Source organism: Microtus oregoni, unplaced genomic scaffold, assembly GCF_018167655.1.
Source record: "Microtus oregoni isolate MIOR12 unplaced genomic scaffold, Mior012 000101F_ref0000407, whole genome shotgun sequence".
Lineage (NCBI taxonomy): Eukaryota > Metazoa > Chordata > Mammalia > Rodentia > Cricetidae > Microtus > Microtus oregoni.
In genome coordinates, this window is record NW_024544715.1 from 2688105 (window position 1) to 2709862 (window position 21758).

Here is a 21758-nt window from a genome sequence, read left to right on the forward strand (position 1 = left end):
GGGGCACTTCTGAGGGTGGGGACTTCTGAGGGTGGGGACTTCTGAGGGTGGGGACTTCTGAGGGTGGGGACTTCTGAGGGTGGTGACTTCTGAGGGTGGGGGCTTCTGAGGGTGGGGACTTCTGAGGGTGGGGGCTTCTGAGGGTGGGGGCTTCTGAGGGTGGGGACTTCTGAGGGTGGGGACTTCTGAGGGTGGGGACTTCTGAGGGTGGGGACTTCTGAGGGTGGGGACACTGCTGTGCTCCAACCCTTCCTCTTCCCTATAGAGATTCAGTGGTGTGGCCATGTAAGCCAGTGGAGCAGTTCGCCAAGGACAGATGCTTTCTTGATGTAGGCGTAGGCTCTGCCAACCCACTATGATACAAATGGTGATCCCAGACACTGGCATGGCCCCTGTCTGATACAGAGCAATGCGCTCTCCGGAGTCTTCTTCAGTGAATTCTGTTCAGTAAAGAGTGCTTACTTAAGTAGGTACAAAGGTAAGAAGAACATTAGAGCTCATTGTCTGAATATTTCTCAGCCTTAAACAAAATACTACTTGATGGAAGTGCTATTTCTGTTATTAACTGACAATGCAGCTTTGCTTTATTTGTTTCTATTATGTGGCACACATGTGTTCATGCATGCATGCTTGCTCTTTCTATTAGGTGGCACACATGTGTTCATGCATGCATGCTTGCTCTTCTGTACACATGCACACACACTTGCCCTAGGTGTGCTTTTGTTAAAGGTTTGTTTATATATATCCAGAAAGTAGAGGAATTGGTATGTTTTTTTTAATGTTAAGATAAAAACTAATGATGAAATTAGAGTAAGTGAAAATATATCCAAATTGGGCATGGAGTACATACTTGTTATCACAGCACTCAAGGGGTGGGGGCAGGAGGACTGGAAGTTCAAAGTCATCCTGAGATATATATATATATATATATATATATATATATATATATATATCATGTTTGAAGCCTGCCTGGGCTACATCAGAACCCCTCTCCTTCTCCCTGTGTATTTCTATAATACCCACACATCATGTACATACACATAAGTTAACTCCAGTGTCAGGGGATCTGATGCCCTCTTGTGACCTCTGTGGGCACGAGGCACACACACGGTGCATAGACAAACATGCTGGCAAAACACTTACACATTAAAAAAAAATCAAGCTGGTTACTTTTATATGAGCACTTCAAAATATTAGGTGATCCATACCCAGATATTTGTAATATTTCCCATACAGTAAATAACTTTTCAGCACCCTCTAACATAAAGTTATTCAATCTATTATACTTCTCTCTAACTTTAAAAGAAATCAAATTTGTCAGTTATTTTTTTTTTTTTAAGGAGCATTATGACAGACTTGAGTCCTCTGGCAAGGTCTCCTCAAAATGAAATAGGAATTTACATAAATATAAAGATAGTAGGACTGGCAAATTTAAAGTAAAAGAATATACTTATGAAACAGTAGGAAACAAAAATGATATTCTTTTAAATCTTTCTTTAGTTCAGTCAGAAAATTTTACTTTGCAATTGTTATGCATTGTTATGAATAATCTCAAAGGGTAGAATTCAGGCCACAGTGAGAAGACTAGTGAGAAATAGTTTAGCTCAATGTAGAAACCACCATAACCTAAGTAGTTTACAGCACAGAATGCAGCCATTTGCTTGGTTGTCTTTGGAGACAGGCTGTACTAATTAATTTTTCATTGATTACTTAAAACACCCAATAAAAGCAACCTAAGGCAGGTGGGGCTTACCTTGGCTCGCTGTTCAGGAGCATAGTCTCCCATGGTGGGCGGGCATGGTAGCAGCAGCTGGAGGACTGATCACAGCACGCGGCAGTCAGGGAGCGGGCGGCACTCAGTCTGCTTCTTCCCTTCTTCCCTTTCTTACCAACTAGGATGGTGCGCATGGGATGTTCATTTGCAGTGAGTTTTCTCTTTGCGGCCCTCTGGAAATGCTCCCACAGACACGCCCAGAGGTGTGTCTCCTAGGTGGTTACTGGTATCCTTAAACTGGTATTGATGAAGATTGATCATCATATAAGGTCTCACCATACAGTGCAGATGGATTCAAATTCAAGACCCCTTTCCCTCAACTTCTCAAGTGCTAGGGTTATGGGTATAGGCTACCATACCTGCAGGGCCTCCTCTACAAGTCATGGCCCATGCATGTTGGGCATTCCCCCTGTTGTTGTCCCTGTACCTGGTTGCTCAGTTGCCCAGTCTCCTTTCTTTTGTGTTGTTTCCTTATCAATTCACTCTGCCCAGGTAGTCAGTAGAGGACAAAGGAGCCATGAACAGAGCTCCGTGCTCAGGATAGAAAGTGGTGCCTTCCATCACCGAGTTGGCCAGGGTCCATTCATAAGACGCGGACTGAACTACAATGGATGCTGGGAAATGCAGTTTGCCAGTGTGGCTGCAAGCAGAGAAGGGAGGATTTGGACGCACTGTGCTGTCTGTGCCAGTGACAGGAGAGCGGAAGTAAAACAGCGATGTTTTTGCTTTATTTATTTAGTATTTTCGCAACGTCCTCCTCACTTCTCTCCCCCCAGGGGAAGGTAATCTTCGTTATAAACTGCTGCCTGAGATAAAGCCAGGTTATAATGGGAGGCTAGAAGGACAAAGGGACACAGAGTTCAGACGCTTGAAGAAACCTAATACGCTGGAGTCCGCAGGACCTGATGACTTGCCCTATAGGATGCTGAATGAATCTTCAACTCTCATCTTGGGTCTATTAGTATTTCCCCAAATCACAGAGAACTGGGAACACTGCTAAGAGTAGCACTAGGGTAAGGGAGATGTCCACTGTTGAAAGACGGGACAGTTCTGGGAATTTTGGACCTGTGGGCTTAACATAGATACCTGCGAATATCTTGGAACAAATCATTAATTAACTGGATAACTGGGTGCTCTCAATGGCTGTCATCATCCAGAGGGAAGGCACACAACAGTGAGAGGTATTGGGGTCAGGTTGGAGCTTGCTCAATACTTACATTGATGGCCTGGATGAAGGGATTAAGACTGAGTTCATGAAGTTTGAACTGGCGCTGAATGATCCAAGGTCCTAATGATTTATGAGACAAAAATAAAATTCAAAATGGCCTTAGCTCATTGAGAAAATGGCTCCACAAAACTGGAATAAAATTTCAATGAGGATAAGTGTAAAGCAGTCTAGAACAGAGCCATGGGTGTGTGTGGTCAGGCTCCTCAGTGCCTTCCTATGCTGTCTTGTAAGAACCAGTGGGATAACGGGGTGGGAGCATCTCCTAGGCAACATAGGGCCATATAAAGGATGGAGGTTTGTACCTACGTGAGGAAAGGTATTATAAAATGTGAGGAATATGTCCTTTGAGAAAACATTCAAGGAAGTGGAGCTGTTTAATCAAGAGAAGAATAAGAATTGACTTTATAGGTGTACTATTTTTAGTACAGTTTTAACGAGAGGGCATTTTTTTTTCTATTTGTGTAAAGGAAGAACTTTAGCTCCAGTGATATAAGATGGCTTTCAGTTAGATGTGAGGAAGAACTTACCTTTCTTTATAGCTGTTGTACTTGTTCAATGTTAGACGTTCAGTCCTCCACAACCCCCTAAAGGTAGGATTTCTTCAGGTCTCTAACACTAAGAAGAAAAACTGCCATATAGTATATCAATATTAATTCAGAACTTGGTGGGGGGAGATATCATTCTGAAAGATCTTAAGAATCTGAGGGACTGGACTGACAAGATGGCTCTCTAGGTGAAAGAGATCGCTGCCAAGCCTGTAGGCCTGAATTTGGTCCCTGAGACCTAACCTCACACACATGCCGCAGCAAACAGGAATCTAGCCCCCAATTAATAAACAAATAAAGTTTTAAAAATTAAAAATGAAATGATTTCTTTTAGAAGAGCAAGTGATTTTATCAGCATTGATTTTGTGATTATTTATTATAAATATATGTTTTATGCACACGAAGTATAAATATTTGATGATATATTCTCACTATAGTACACAGTCTAAGTTTTGGATCAGTAACACTCACGGACAGAACTACGACTGAGGGAGGGTATAGGTGGGGAAAGAGAGGAGATAAAATATTACTGCTTTCGGGCCTTTTACCTCCTACCTTACTATGGAATCCTCGCACAAAGCAAAGGTAAGAAAGGAGGTGCTGGCTTCATCTCTGCTAAAACCAAATCAGCATTTTACGCCTCAGTTACTTGTTGTTACACATGGTTTTCTAGAGTCTGTTATCCAGGCCATAAAAGCAACAACCAGTGGCTCAGAACTGAGCTCTGTCCTATGTGAATTCAACGTAAGCTTTGGGACAGTGTGGGCTGGGTTAAGCGGGCCCCTGTGATCATTGCTGTGGGGTTTTTACTGGCAGAATTAGCTGGGATTCTAGACCAGTCTGCCTCTCACTGAAGCTTTTTGTTTATAGGTTATTGAATAATTTGGGCACTTCCTTTACGTAACAAACAGCATTTAATGCTTAAGTGCAGCCACAAGTTTCCCTCATGAGAATTCTTGAATTTTCCCCCACGGGAGTATTCTTCTGGGCAGTCAGTCCAGATGGATGCCTTAAAGTGTTCCTGGTTGTGGGCAGTAGCATCTTTCTCTAGTTTTCTGGCAAGGAACTTGGACTGAATGTACATCGAGTTATATATCAAAATTGGGAACTTAAAACCTCTTGGGGGTGGTGGTCAATGAATCATCTGTAGCCAAAATGCATTTTCTTGGGTCTGTGGGCATAGCCATTGGTTAATGCAAACTCCTGTGGGATTCTGGGAGAGTGTCAAGTGATGAGAGGTGTATTGTCCAGTCAAGATGGATGGTATAGTGGTGGTATCAGTGGTAGAGGGAGCTGCTCTTACGGCTTCAAACATGGGAGTCAGCTGAGGCACGAATCCCTTAGAAGTCTCATGGGCAGTAGAGAACCTCAGCCAACACACAGAAGAGGAGGCAAGTCCTAAGAGGACGGATCCTGGCAAAAAGTTTGGCAGTTCCAAGCAAGTTCTGTATATATATAATTATCTTATTTTCTAAAATAATTTGATTAGATTTATAACTTACTGGGTTGGTAGAAAAGTTAATTATTTAAGGGCTCCTTTTCCTCTAGGGCCTTGAGAAGATTCTAGACTATTGACACATTTAGATACATAAAAAAACTGGTGGATGTTGGTCAAAATCCTTCCTGGGTAGTTGTTCAAATCTATGCCTGGATAGGCAAATGGAGCAATTGTGAGAACAGTGGAGCTTGTGTGCTGTGCCCACGAGAGTTGGGCAGAAGGACTTAGCACAGCCCACCATGACCCAGATAAAGCAGACACCGTGATAATTCAATAATTACCAAAGCAAACACTTTGACAATTGACCGACTGAGTTTGGTTAGTGAACAGGAGTGAAATTTGGGGACAAAGTTGAGCTCAACACTCAGGACTGGTCATGTAACTGAGCATGGTCAGTGCAGGTTGAGATGGTTGACAGAACGAGCTCAGTGATTAGGTTGGAACTCTCTGGAAATGAGGGACATTAAAAGCCTATCTGCTAAGGACTGGGAAGACAGAGGCCAGAAACATCCCTGCAGACACCACCAAGAGACTATGGTCGTAGAAAGCTTGGCTGTCCATGACATGATGTATTTACCTTGAATTGGATCTTCCTCTTAGGACAAGAGTTATGTGTGCACCTACCTCAAACTTCATTATTTTATTTTAGTTCTTTCTTTTAGCTTTTGAAAGATTTTACATTTAAACCATTTAAAATAACAACTATAAAATTTCTGTCTTCAGGAAGCCTTTTTTTCTTTTTTTTTGTTATTTTCTTTTTTTTTATTTTTTACTAAAAATTTCTGCCTCTTCCCCGCCCCCTTTTTCCCTTTCCCTCCCCCCACTCCCCACTCCCCTCCCCTCCCCCTCCCTCTCCAGTACAAAGAGCAGTCTGGGTTCCCTGCCCTGTGGGAAGTCCAAGGTCCTCCCCCCTCCATCCAGGTCTAGGAAGGTGAGCATCCAAACAGGCTAGGCTCCCACAAAGCCAGTACATGCAGTAGGATCAAATCCCAGCGCCATTGTCCTTGGCTTCTCAGCAACCCTCATTGTCTGCCTTGTTCAGAGAGTCCAAAGCATGGGATAAAAAAGGAAGCCTTTTTAAGATTATAATTACATTTCTGTCTGAATTTTCCTCTCTCCAAGCTCTTCTCCATTCTTCAAATTCATGACTTCTTTTTTACTAAGTGTATATATTATATATACATATATAATATGTATATCATATACAAATTATATGTTCCTAAATATAGCCTGCTTAGTCCATATAATGTGACTCATATGTATGTTTTCAGGGCTGATTATCTGGCACCGAACAACCAATTGGTGTGCTCTTTCTTGGGGAGAAGGCTTTTTGATAGTAAGTACATTGGTACCAATAGACACTACCAACAGTAGCACAATGTAGAATGATGGTGTCTCTAAGCATCTAGACCACGGCAGTGCTTCAGTACAGATTACTTCCATGTTCTTCATTGTGGTGTTCAAATCAGAAGATCAAAGCCAGTGGTTAAAAAGGATGCTTTTCCTCAACCATCCATTACTCAAGGGACCTAGAGGATTAGGCATTGGGGAAGTGACATCAAAACCCAGGACGAGTCAAGGCATAGAGCATCCAGAAATGTGTTTCAAGTCTAGTAAGACACTGAGGTCAGTCTTCCTGATTTCCAGCTCCTTCCATGTCTTCAGGTGTTTCCTCCTCCCTTCCCAACTAATAACGTGCAGCGACTTCCGAATACGCACCCCCTTCCTTTATTTGCCCATTTCTCCTTGTTCCTCTTCTTTTAAGCAAGAGGAACAGTTTCACAATTCCACCTGGAGTAATGTTTACACTTTTATATTCACTCTGAAGCTGGGGAAATGGCGGCTGAGAGCGTAGGCAATGCCCCTGTCTGTGCAAGGGTAAGTGGCAAGTGTGCCTGGGATTTATTTTCATCCTTACATGCCCAGATTATATAATATTCAGAGCAATGTCCTCGGGAAAGTGTCTCTTCTGGAGGCTGCTGGCTTTCTCAGTGCATTTAAACTGTGCTTCTCTGCTTTAAAAATGATTTTAAAATCCCCTTCCAATCAGCAAGTATTCCCAAAGAAATTCCATTTCCATTCAAATAAAGTAGGGCTAAAAACTTCAGGGTGGGTGTGCTAGAGGTCTGGATGCTTGGAGGTAGCAGGGGAAATACATTTTCAGGCAACAGGAGAGATGAATGGGGACTTCATATCCTATTGGTGAATATAAAATGTGTTACTGTAATATATTCCTCCAAGCTAATGTCTCCATTCTCAGTTAGAGCTGTTTCTGGAGGGATTTGGCTCCCTCCCACCTCTGGCTACCAGTGTTGACTTTTGCATAACAACAATGGCAGAAATGCCAACGGCAGCATTTGCACCCTTATTCTCAAGGCTTTCCATGGTTTTATCGTGTGTGTGTTCATGTATGTGTGAGGGAACATGTATGTGCTTGTGTGTGTGTTCATGCATGTGTGAGGGAACATGTATGTGCTTGTGTGTATTCCTGTATGAGTGAGGAAACATGTATGTGCAGGCATATGGAGGATAGTCTCAGGTGTCCCTCAGATGTCATCTTCTTTGGTTTTGGAGACTAGGTCTCTGCTGCTAGCCTGGAGCTCAACAAGTAGACTAGGCTGGATAACCAGGAAGCCGTAGGGCTCTGGCCCTCTCTACCTCTCCAAGGCTGGGATCACAAATGATTATCACCATGGCTGATTTTTTTTAAACCTGGGTTCTCAGGATCAGACTCAGGTTCTCGTGTTTGTGGGGCAAGTTCTTCACTGAATGAGATATCTCCCCAGTTCTTTACAAATTTTAAATTACAAAAAGCATTTTGGGTTTTTTATTTTATTCCCAGGCAGCTATAGGTTCTCATTATGCTATCTGCTTTGCAAGTTGTAGCTCAATTAAAAGCACAATGACCTTACGGGGATAGATAATATTATTCTCAGTTTCAGGGATGAGTTAGAGGACCACAAAGGCTGAGTCTTCTCTTCTAGGTTCCATAGGAACAAAGAGATAGACTCACACTGGGCAGCTGGCTCTGGGCTTTTCTCTGGAGGTTGCGTGGTGCCTTCTGGGTAGTTTGGGACTTTCCTCTTCTCATCCAGTTCATGCCTCCTGAGCTTCTGCTGCAGCTTTTGCTTACAAGCATCCCTTTCCTCGCATGCAAACAACCACAAGGCTGCGACTCTATCTCCCCTAGCCTGGAGAGTCTCCTTGTCTCATCCTCAGGTTATATTCCTGTTTTCTGAGGCATCACTTTCTTTTTCTCTCAATAACATTTACCCATGTTTACATGATTGTAACAAAATATCCAAGGCTGAGTATTTACTAAAAAGAGATTCATTTTGGCTCATGATTCTGGTGGCCTGAGGCTGAGGGGCTGTGTCTGGTGATGGCCTTTCTAGTAGAGTTCTGAAGTATGTAAACCATCACATGGCAACAGAAGGAGTATGTGTGTGTCTTTAGATTTCATTTCCTTCTCTTTTAAAGCCAACAGTACTCAGTTTTGGAGACCTCTTTCTGATCATCTCATTTAATACCAACCACTTTCCAAAGGCCCATATTTAAACACTAAAATTGGGTTGAGTTTTTACCTTTTTAATATAGTACAATAGGGTGAAATAGCAACAAACAATCCCTTGAGGGACACATTAAAATGTTCCGGAACACAACTGTTAGCTTGCCACACTGACAGAAGAAAGCCCCTCTCCTGGTACTTTCATAACCAGCAATAGGCTTTCCGTGGCCCCTCCTCAGCAAGTTCAGGAGTACATGGCCTTGCTGTGTCCATCCCAGCTTGGATTTTAGCTCTGCCTGCCTGGAAAAACCATCCTTCTCATTATTGTCAAAAACTTTGTGTTCTTCAGAGCTAACCCGAGGACACGAGCTGTCCTTGGACTGTTCTCCCCGCCAGTGCCTTCAGCCCTCATTTATCAAAGATGGAGAGTGTCTTTCTTAACATTCTTTTGTGACCAGTGAAATTCAGGTGCTGCTAAGGAAAAAAAAAAAGTTTTACTATGGGAAAAGTCACATCTTGGATGCATTTTCTCTCTCCGAAAAAGAGCAGAAATTAAAGATACAAGAGTACTGAAAATTCAGTGATCAGGTATTAGTTTTAATGTTTTCAGGTATTAAGAGAGAAGTTTGTTCCAGTCCTTTCTGTGCCTTCCAGTCCAATACCCAACCCTAAAGCAACCTGTCTTCTCAGATTTAGGTTGTACTGGGGTGAACGGGAATTCCCAGAGACAGATTCCAGTTATGCAGATGCCTTTGACCTAAAGAACAGTGTGTAACTGTTAGTTACTCTTCTGTCAATTCAAATAAATCATCAGTACTGAGAGCAGCTTAGAGAAGGAAGACTTTGGCTTATGATTCAAGAAAGGGAGTCCTGACAAGAAACACAGAGCAGCAGGTGGCTGGAACAGGAAGCTGCTGATCACGTTTCAACTGCTCGCATGAAGCCGTGAGTGAAGTGGAGAAGGAGAAGGCTATAAACTTTCAGATCCCGCCCCCAGTGGCCCACCTTCTAAAAGCTCTACAACCTCCCCAAATAGCTAAATTGCTAAAAAGTGTTCAGATGCGTGAACCTATGGGGCGGTTTCTCACTCAAATCACCATAAGAATATAATAAAGGAAAATGGAAAATTATGAAGTGCACAGAATCACACAATCAGAGATTTAACATTAGTTTAGAAAACAGGAAAACCAGTATGAAATCAAACATTAGGAAGATGGCCAAGGCTGACCACAAAGGAACCTGCAGTTCCATATCCACAGGAATGGGAACCAAGAACCTCTGCTGTAAGCTTGTAAACCTTTTTTATACCCACACGAACAAAAGTGAAGGCTTTCCAAATGGAGACACCTGGAACAACGCATACCACGGAGAAAATAATGCAGAGTTAAGAAGACAGAGCCATGGAAGATGATGGTGACTTAGAATGTCCTGAAAACAACTTGAAATGGAAAGGACCGAACAATCAGCAATACTTGATGACATTTTTGGGTGATGGGATTGGAATGGAAGTCCCTGTAAAATAGCCAACTCTCTGTTAGTTAGCTTCTGAGGCTTACTGTCTACATGCTTCTACCTGAATGCAGCTCTTGTCACCAAAGGGGCGGCATGCTAACAGCAAGGTTGAGGAGTACTAGGAGAGCTTATATTCTTCTTTCGTTATCACTGGCATAAACCAGGCACAGAAGCCAAATAAAACAACACAACTGAAAACTATAGCACAAATAATAAAAACCCAGAGACAGATATTAGGGTTCAAGCTGAAGATCAGAAAAGCAAAACAGTCAAGCCACTAGAGAAGTCTTTCCCCTACCAAGGCTGGACAACTGCGAACTGAAACCTGAGCCTCTGTCTCAACCTGTTTTATATTCTCCTTCAGCGCTGGGATTAAAGGCGTGTGACTCTCTAGAATGGGGATTAAAGGTGTGAGCCACCACTACCTGAATCTGTTTCTATATTGATCTTGTGCAGTCCAGGGTAGCCTTGACCTCACAGAGATCCATCTGCCTCTGTCCCCCAAATCCTGGGATTAAAGGTGTGTGATGCCACCATGGCCTCTAGTGGCTTAGTTTTGTTCTCTGATTTTCAGGCAAGCTTTATTTATTAAAACATAAATAAAGTATCACTATAGAAAACTTGAACAACAGACTAAATTAAGTAAAAGAATTTCTGAAGTCAGGAGCAAGTATTTTAAAATAACTAAAAAAAAAGGAGATGGCTATAAAATTTATGGAGTACCCTCAAGCAGATGGATATACAGATTACAGATGCTTTAGAAGAAAAGAAAAAGGACAGTAAAACCAGTAAAGTAGAAAGATAACTGAAAAGTCCCCAAATCTTTGAAAAATTTGTATAGCCAGAAATAGGAGAACCCAGAGTTGAGCAGAAAGGGTTTCACTGAGGCATATCATAGTTTAATGATCCAGAATTTAAGAAAAAGAATGAATTCTAGAAACAGCAAGAGAAATGCATTAAATCATATTTAAGAGAATTTCTATTAAAATAATAGTAGATTTCTCAGAAACATTACAAGTCAGGAAAGAATGGATGATGTACTTAAGGTCCCAACAGAACATCAATAATGACCCCTCCAAAGAAAAAGCCAACACGGGCTGGAGAGATGGCTCAGTGGTTAAGAGCACTGACTGCTCTTCCAAAGGTCCTGAGTTCAATTCCAGCAATCACATGGTGGCTCACAACCCTCTGTAATGAGATCTGGTGTCCTCTCTGGCCTGCAGGCATACATGCAGAATACTAAGAATACTGAATACATAATAAATAAATAAATCTTTAAAAAAAAAAGAGAAAGCCAACACACTATTAATCAAATATACTTTATCCATCAAAATGTCACTCGATTGTCTAAAAATAAACAAAGCCTTTACAGGAAAGAAAATGGAGGCGTTATCACCACCAAATAATGACAAGGAATTCATAAGGAAGGCCTACATACAATAGATGGAGCAGAACTTCATTACCAAACAGAAACACTTTAAAGGAGGAAATCAAGTACAGATATACAAGAGGAAAGGAAAACCAAATCACATCAATATAAAAAACATTCAATTACAAAGATTCTCAAAGAGGAAAAGGAAAAAAAAGGCACACAAAATAACGAGGAAAATTAAAATAATGTTAGGAATAACTAAAAATCAATGATCATCTTAAATGTAAATGGATTACATTTCCCAATTTAAAAGATTTGGGCTTGCTGAATGGATTAAAAATATAGTTATCAATGATATGCTGCCTACAAGAAACTCTTCACTTGTAATGACACCCAGACTGAAAGTCAATAAATGAGAAAAAGAAATTCTACATGGTAGGAAACAAAAACTGAGCAGGAGTGTATATAGGAAATAAAGTAGACTTTAAGTAAAAAAAAATGTTAAAAAAAGAGACTAAGAAGCTCATTATATAACAACAAAGGAATCTGTTCCACAAATAGATGAAATAGATACGAATTTCTGTATACCAGACATTGGGACACTAAATCATACGGAGCAAATATTAGATCTAATGAGATACCCTATGCAATAATAGTTGGGGACGCCAACACTCCATTTCCATCGTTGAGCAAATCATCCAGGCAAAAATATCAACAAGCAAACCCTGGGGTTAGACTGCACTACATAGCAAAGGGGTCTAACAGAGTTTAGCAGAACATTTTATTTAACCGTCAGAGAATATACATTCTTCCTCTTAATACAGGGAACATTTTTCTAGTTAGGCTTATTTGGGCCCAAAACCAAATCAAAAGTTAAAAACAAATGAAAGCCATGTCATTATATTTTTTGACTGATTACAATGGAATAAACCAGAAATAAATTAAAAACCTTAGAAATAGTACAAATACTCAGAAAGTAAGCAAATTTCTCAGTCCTTAGTCATTAAAGAAATAAAAAAGAAAATGTGCTGAGATCCTAAGGGTGTCTTAGTTAGGGTTTGTATGGCTGTGAAGAGACACAATGACCACAGCAACTCTTATTAAAAAAAAAACATTTAATTGGGGCTGGCTTTAAGTTCAGAGGTTTAGTTCATTATCATCATGGCAGGAAACACGGCAGCATGTAGATAGATATGGTGCTGGAGAGGTAGCGGAGGTTCTATGTCTTGTACAGGCAACAGGAAGTAGTCTTAGACCCTGGGCATGGCTTGAGCATCTATGAGACCTCAAAGCCCACCTCCACAGTGACACACTTCCTCCAACAAGACCACATCTATTCAAACAAAGCCACACCTCCTAATAGTGTCACTCCCCTTGGAGGCCATTTTCTTTCAAATCACTAGTGGCAATGGAGACAATATTAACCAGGACCTATAGGATCCATCCAAAGCAGAAGAGAAGTCACTGCAATTTATAATCTATGCCAAGTAGATGTTTTCAAACAAACAACCCAAAATTAGTGGAAGAAAAAAAAATACCAAATTAAGAGCAGAAGTAAATGAAATAAACATGAAAAGGTATATAAAATATTGAAGAAATAAAGAATTGATATTTAAGAACAAACAAAATCAACACCTCTTTATTTAGACCAAGGCATAAAAGAGAAAGACTATCTTAGTTAGGGTTTACTATTGCTGTGGAAAGACACTATGAGCACAACGTCTTATAAAGAAAACATTTAACTGAGGTGGTTCGCTGAGAGTTTCCCAGGTTCACTCCATTATTGTCATGACAGGGAGCATGGGAGGTGCAGGCAGTTGTGGTGCTAGCTGCATCTTGACCAGAAAGTCAACTGACTGCCACACTGAGGGAAGTTTTGGAAAAAGAGACCTCAAAATTCACCCCAAAATGACACACTTCCTCCAACAAGGCCACACCTCCTAATAGTGCCACTCCCTTTGCTGTTTATTTTCTTTCAAACCACTGCAAAGACTAAATAAAATCAGAGATGAAAAATGAGGCATGATGGCCTGCATCGCAGAAACACAAATGTTGTTGGGGACCAACTATAGGCCAGTAAATAAAACTAGAAGAAATGGATGGATTTCCAGACCATTACAACCAACCAAAATTAGGTCACAGAATCAGAAAACCTAAACAGACCAATAATGAATAATGAAGTTGATGCAGTAATAAAAACTCCCTCAACATTAAAGAACAACTTCTGAAAATGGCGGAATAGGGCCAAGTAGTTCTCTCCAGTGTCTCCATGAACCTGGTAGAAAATGTTCAGTTGATGACATAAACAGGGCAGAAGTGTGGAAAGGCAAGGTGGTTGTGCAGTGCCCAACAAGGTGGAGGAGACTAGACAGAATGTGGAAATGCTGATACTAGATCTGGAAGGGAAGAAATAAACTGCAACTTTGAGCCACACTTAAACAGTAAGAAAAGGGAACAACCCACCTCCCTACAACCCTGGATTCACAAACAAAAGAGAAAAACTCTCTAGAAGCAAAAACAGTAAAAGCAAAATTATAGACAACAGATCAACAGGCTGCAAGAAGTAGATACTGAGCAGTCAGACTGGCCACTGACCTGGTCCCTACCAATTCTGCTGAGACAGTGAGGAATCTGAACCCAAGAGAAATGCTTCACCCAACCACTTGGCTGAGAAGGGTAGAAAATACTGGCATAACTGTTTCCAAACTCCAATTTAAGCCCCTCTTACCCACCAAAAGTATGCAATTCACAAGCAAATGGACACCCTGTGACCTGAACTGTGGATCAGGTAAACTCCAGTAAGTTGAAAACTTCCACCAGCAAATATATTTGTAAGTGGTGGTAGAACCTTGGAATTTTAAATCCATGCAGGAAGAGAAGGACCACCCAGCACTCTTGGAAAACATCAGCTGGCCAAATGTAAGTTCTTTAAAATCCATTCCAAAGCCTAGAAAACACCTAAGGGAGGAAGGACCCTTGCTGACTTCAGTGTGGGAAGTCAATTCTGCAAGTGACCTTTTGATTTCCACAGAGATGGTACACGTTAAGTAATCCAGTCAAATAGGTTTCAGCTGAAGACCAAGTGACAATCCCTTCACCAGCAGAGTTAAATATGAGGGTATCTCAAGGAAGGGAAGATGTTCTCTGACAGTGTAAACAAGGGAGATTTTACCTGACAATACAATACTTGTGAATCTTCACTCTTGCATGAATATTTGATTAGTTTGGTTTTATTTTATATTTTTTATTGGGTTATATGATTGTTCTGCAGGTTTCTGTATTCTATTGTATTTTCCTGTCTTGTACTCACAGCTCAATTTTCTTCTCATATATAGTTCACTTACTCCTTCCGTCTTCCTGCCCTTTTGTCTGCATACTTACCGATAATTTTCAATAACTTTAACAATATTTAATCTTACACTAAAGTTATTTAACTTACACTAAAATTCCCACCCCCATTTTGTGCTTACCTGTACTCTATGATTTCTCACTCACTAGTTCATTCGTCAGTTCAGTCACTTGTTCAACACGGATACAGTCTGAGCTATGTTCTGAGTCTATGCGAGATTAATAAAATTATTGTTCTCCCCAGATTTAAGTTTACCTGGAAGAAAAGGGCACAGTCACTTAAATGCACCAAAATGTTAGAGGTGGTGACAGGTATGGGTGTCTAATGTCAGCCCATGAAAGAAAGATAAGGGAGAAAGATGGGCTTTTAGGATGTGGAGTTGGACAGGAAAGTATTTATGTAGAGCAAAGGGATGAAGGCTTTCCAGGCAGAGAGAAATATAGGACAAAGCCCAGCAGGTGCATCTGGCTTAGCACTGGACACTCCCTGAGTTCATATTGCTGGAGAAGAGGGTGTTGTGGAATATTATTTTAACTAGGTACAAACGTGTTGTATTTATTTGCACTGCAGAGTATTACTCTAGCTGTGTAAAGGTGTGTGGCTTTGGTTTATGCTGCATTTATTTAACGATGGAGGAAGGTGTGTTTAATTATGTAAAGATGTGTCACATTTATTTCACCATGCTTGCCTAAAGCACCTGATTGGTCCAATAAAGAGCTGAATGGTCAATGGCTATGCAGAAAAAGGAAAGGTGGGGCTGACAGGCAGAGTGAATGAGGTGGAGAAAAGAAATCTAGTCTCAGGGAAATAAAAAAAGAGACCTAGGAGAAAAAAAAAAAAGGAGACATGCTTGGGGCAATAAGCTAGGCAGCCACCAGCCAGTCAGACTCAAGAAGCAGTGGAAGTAAGTTATACCGAAAGAAAAGTGAAAAGCCCTGAGGCAAAAGCTAGATAAAGAGAAACAGGTTAATTTAAGAGAGCTAATACAAAACCAAGCCTATGCTAGGCTGGCATTCAAAACTAATAATAAGTCTCCATATCATGATTTGGGATCTGCTTGTTGGTCCAAAAGAAAAAGCCTGGTACAAGAGGGCAGCGTGGGTGTTGGTGAAAACGTGTTCTGTGCCTGCTTGTGGCTGTGGTTACTATGTATATGATGGACTCTTTACCCTCTTGTGGTTGTGGTTGTAATTTACATGATGGAAGTCTGCACCTTCCTTGTGGCTGTGGTTGTTTTTACGCCATGGTCATCTGTTCCCTCCATGTGGCTGTAGTTGCTATTTATACAATGGAAGTTTCTCTTGTTTGGTTTTCAGCAAAGTCACAGCTTTCCTTCATTTTTTTCCCCACTTAGCTAAGCAATGTCTTGTTCCAGGATCAAGTTCAAGCGCTCCATTGTGTTCACTAGACCATCTCTTCACTCTTCTTCAGTCGGCAGCGATTCTCCACTATTTCCTGTTCTTGAGTGCAAGTCAGGTCCTTACAGAGCATCCTTTGATTTGGACTGCTTGGTACTCTTTTGTGGAGTATAACAGTTGTGTTTTTTCATTGCTGGGATAAAACAGCTAAGCGAAAAAACTTAAGGGAAGAAGGAATTGATTTGGCTCACAGTTTGAGAGTTCATCATGGCTGAGAATGAGGCCCTGGCAGCATCATGTAAAGACACTGTAGCCAGGATGCCTCTTTTTCTCTCCCTCCCCCCTCCTTCCTCCCCCATCCCCTGCCTCTGTCCAGGAAACCTGAATGACTAGAGGTTGTGGTGAGGAACATAAGGGGCTAGCTCACATATGGGTAGATTAGGAAGCAAAGGGAGGGAGATACTGGCTTTCTTGCTTTTCTCTTTTTATTCAGTGTGGGACCTCATCACACAGGATGGCGTCACCCACGTTTTGTGTAGGTCTTCTGCCCTCATTCTTGCCTCTCTGGAAATACACCGTATGGTACACTCAGAAGTGTGCCTCCAGGGCCACTCCAAGCCAGTCAAGTTGACCATGAAGACTAAGAGTCACAGGAGGGGACCTGCTCTTTCCGTCTTTGTGTCAGGGAAGCCTGTTCTAGCCTTTGCTTTGTGCAGATAACCTCAGCTATGTTATTAGGATTGAACTCGACAAATTTTTCCATATAGCTTCTTTACTTTTCCCCTCTCAATACTGCATTCTTCAGAAGCAAGTTACCAAGTTCACACAACGGGGCAGTAGAATTAAGCTCTACTTCCTTGAAGGGAATGTCAAAGAATTGCTGGACATGTGTCAAGCCTCCATGGCCATTAATTAATACATCTTATAGAGAGGATAATTTCAGGTAACACAAACGTCTTGTTTCTATTTATTATTTCATCTTTTAGTTTTAATATGTATCAGTAGACTTGCCCATAAGAGTCGTTACTAAGGCGTTCTGATGGTGATGTCCTCTTTTCACATTCTTATTGCAATTATCATCAGGACCTCTCTCTAAGGCAGACTTAGTCCTTCTTTTCCACTTAGTTATCCAGTTATTTATTTTTATTTCACTATAGACTCCTGGATATTCATTTAATTGATTGTGTATTCTTTGAGTTATAACAATATTCGCATTCTCAAGTTGCTTTGTTCTCCTGTGTTGCATGAACAAGCCCCTGTTATTACGTGTATATGTATTTGTGTGTGTGTGTGTGTGTGTGTGTGCGTGTGTGTATGAGTGTGTGCATTTTAGCACTTCCTTAATTTTTGCATTCCAAGATGCTCTTGACCCATGTGATATTACCCTGGCCTCAGTTCTGGAACGAGCTATTTCTCTAAAAAGCCTTGGGCTATTTATTGAAGAATGATACTTAAGATCTAATATCTGGGCACTGGGTGGACTTGCTCCTGCCATGCCATTGCCTCTTGATTTTACAAGAGGAATAATACAGCTGTAATTAAAGGTGGTTGATTGTTTGGCAAGGGCTGAGGAGGTGTTAACGTTGACTGTGGCATCACAGGCAGGACGGTGGCTGAGGAATTTTAGTGGATTAGTCTATTCGAAGTCCTACTGCATCATTTGTGGGCTATGACCTTTGGACACTGTGCACAATATTACACAGCCATTCAACCTTTCTTCATCTTAATTTTCTCGCTATATAAAGTTAACAACACCCATCGTGGCAGGCAGTTGAAGAAAGTGTTGAAAGTCTGTGTGGTTTTCAATCATTGTCTCAGTGTGAGGAATCTGATTTTAATATTCTGCTCTTTTTAGTCCTTTGTGGCAGTGAAAAGCCAAGAGCCTTAAAGGGACAAAGAAGCATGGGACCTCTGTGTGAGCAGAAAGAGAAGACTTAGAAACTGGCTAATGAACATGTAGTCAGCCCCAGTGACTGCAGGAGCTGGGCAGAGCCACAGAGAATGTTCCAGGCAAGAGTGAGCAGAGAAGGCTAGCAGGAGGGTGGGGAGCCTTGGCCCAGTATTTTCTACAGAGCTGGTCATCAAAACTCCTGTGGGACAGGACCTTTGAAAGTTCCGGTGTGAGTGTTTGAAGTTTGGGATTGGGAAAGACTGACGAGGAGGACTGGTTATTCAGCTCATTTTAACCAGGGATAGTCTAGCTCCAGAAGTTCCATGAGGAGCATCTAATGCCCTTCCTCGCTCTCCTCTCCTCTCCTCTCCTCTCCTCTCCTCTCCTCTCCTCTCCTCTCCCCTCCCCTCCTCTCTCTCTCTCTCTCTCTCTCTCTCTCTCTCTCTCTCTTTCTGTTTTTCTATGCTTTATACATCAATGGAAAAAGAAAACAAAATACATCAAAACAGAAAGCACAAGCCCCAGCTTGATTCCTACACGAAAGATATGTCTGCATGTTTTTGCCACAAGTGGTCTTGCTGTCAGTCAGCCAAGTGCCTCTTCTAAGACCCAAGATGCCATCTTGGACACTTCAGGAGTAGATAGATATTGAGTGGTAGTGTAGTTGGATCTGGAATGTTCTGTAAGGCTCATGCATTATCAAGCTTTGGTCCTCAGCAGTGGTGCTATTGAGGTGGTGGGTTAGGAAGTGGGGCCCAGATGGAGGACGTAGTGTACTGGGGATGTGTTTTGAAGGAAATACTGGGTTTCTAGAGCCTTCCTCTCTTTTTGCTTCCTGGTCACCATGAGGTGAGCAGCTTTGTTCTGCCATGGTGTTTTGTCTCCCCATAGTTCAGAAACAATTGAGGCAAATAACCATGGACCAAAACCATAACCCAATGCACATTTTCCCTCCTTTGAGTTCATTTATTTGGCCACAGTCATGGAACTCCGGGGCCATGGGTAACTTTGGCACTCTGTCCTATCGCTTTTGTTTCAAGTATTTCTGTGGAATAGGCTCAGGGCACATGGGGCATCTCTGGCCCCACTTCTTCTCTCTCCGAGACAGGGCGCCTTTCTTCAGATCCTCACCTCCTTGGCTCGGTCCCCTGAGGGACTCACTTCTTCACTCTTGTTCCTACTTTCCCGAGTGGTAGCTAAAGGGTAGGAGAAACACAGATGGGAAATCCCAGCATTCCATTTCTGTACTTAAGAGAAAAATCTGCAAAATAGTTGCATCTCTCCAGGGTTCACTCTAACAACCCTGTGGGTGAACTAAGCTGACAGAGATATTTTTGTCTTTTGTCATCTTAGTTTAGTGTGTGCAGCTTCTCAGAAAAGGAGGAAGGAAGGAAAATTTATTATTTCTCAAGAATAATACATTATTTAATTATTATAGGTGGTTGTGTCTGCTATAAAATTTTAGTTAAACTTATCATTTATAAACAACACAATTTTTTCTCACTGTTCTGAAATCTGAGAAGTCCAAGAACAAGGCAGAGCAAAATGTCTATCTGAAAGGGGCCCTTCTTTTCTCTGCTTTCCTCTCTCCCTCCCTTCTTTCTTCCCTTCCTCCCTCTGTCCCTCCCTCCCTCCCTTCCTCCCTCTCTCCATTGCTCCCCTCTCTCTCCCACCCCTCCCCCTCCCTCCCTTCCTTCTTTCCTAGTATGTGTCAAAGCAAGGCTTCAAGTCAGCTCAGCCTGACTCCAAAGCATATGCTGTGTTTAATATGTGGACAGAATTAAATTAAAAGTGCTAATGCCTTTAAGAAAAGACTCTGTAGTGTATGTTCATTCTCAGTATCACCGCTGTCTGAGAGGGATGGGGATGAGTGGGTGTCACTGAGAGAAGAGATGTGCGTTTGAGAAAGAGATGGGCTGTGACTGCATGCGACGGAATCCAGGCCAGGTCTGACTGAGGAAGGAGCTTTGCTGCCACACGGAGGAGCATGTCACATGATGTGATCTCTAAGTCTGCAGCCTTTCTTTGTGAGGCTCCAGCTGTTTCTTCAGCTGCAGTGTTCCTTAGCTCTCCCAACTGTAAAGTCTTCTATGGAATGCAGGGACTTCTTGGATGTCGTGCTTGCAAATGAAGAAGTAAGTAGAGGAAAGTTTCTACATGGACTCAATCATTTTCTTCTCACCTGGTACCAGTACCAGTACCAGACTGCTTGCCTCCATGAGAGTCAAGGAAGTCCTGAGCTGTTTAACTCAAGGGACCACCTGCTCCATTTTGTTGATACAGTTTAAATCATCCATTCAATATTTTTTTTGACAAATGGCAGAATGTCATTCTTTTTTCTAGTAGAAATTCTTATATCTTGAAGGTAAAATATAATTCTGTCACTCTCTCCCTTTCCTCCCTCTAACCCTCTTACATACTCCTTTGCTCTTTCAAATTCATGTCCTCTTTTTCTTTAATTGTTGTTACACACACACTGCTAACTATATAAAAACAACCTTTCAGTCTGGGTAATGTTACTTGAATATATGTTATTATAAGACTGACCATTTGGTGTTGGATAATCAATTGTTGTACTCTTCCCTGAAGAAGACTATCCGCCCCCCGCCCAGCATACTTTAGTTGCCGGTAGTTCTTCTGTAGTTGGGGTGCTGGGAGATCTCCCCCTTTCATAGCATGTCTGTCTGTTGTAATCTTTCTTTAGGTTTTGCTTAGGCAGTCATGTTGTTGAGACTTGATGGTACAGCTTCCCTGCTATTTCTATAGGAGTCACAGTCTCACGACTGGCATCCTGGTCCTCTGGCTCTTACCAGCTTTCTGCTCTATCTTCTCGGTGTTGCTGAGCAATAGGTGCAGGAGTTATGCTGTAGATGGATTGACTGGGGCTGGGTATCACATGATCACTTTGTTCTCTGGGTCTTGATCAGTTGTGGCTTTGTGTAATTCTCTTCATCTGTTGCAAAAAGAAGTTTCTTTGATGAGGGGTGAGAGTTGCATTTCTCTGTGGGTATAATGATAAATATTTAGAATGCAATTAGGAACTGTGCCAGTTCAGTAAAGTGACAGTTGTAGGCTCTCCTCTCAGACCTCACCAGCCCCAGGTAGTTGGCTAGGTTTCTAGTACCTGGCATGATTTCTTGCTGTTAAACAGGCCTTAAATCCCATTAGAGGGCTATTGGTTACCTACAGTATGTGTGCCATGATTGCACTAGTAGGTTACTGTGCCATGCTGGCTGGTATTGTGGTTTATAGGTGTCATACTTGGGTAGGACTATTAGCGGCTCCCTTCCTTTGGCAGCTGGAATGGCACCAGATGCTATTCTTTTTTTTTTTTTTTACTTTTTAAAAAAATCTTTTTCTCTTCTTTTTCTGAGTCTGTATAGTAATGCTCTGTTGGTCTTTCAGAGGATATTCCAGATTGTGCATTTACCACAAACAGCAAGAGTTTGAGATAAGTATGATGCACAAAAACTAATATTGTGAACTCCATTGACATATAACAAACCAACCAAAACTTATTTGGCTTCATCTGCATAGATTTAGGCTCACCTGAAGGATTCTTGCTTGAGGTGAATCATGTATGTGAAGTCAAACATAGTGGAGGTGAGATGTGGGTCATTTGGAAACTTGTCTGGATAGAAAACCCAAAGGTTTCTGCAAGGTCATGTTGGCATGTCAGCTCAGAGGCATCCCCATTTTCTCTCTCTCTCTCCCTGCTCCTCG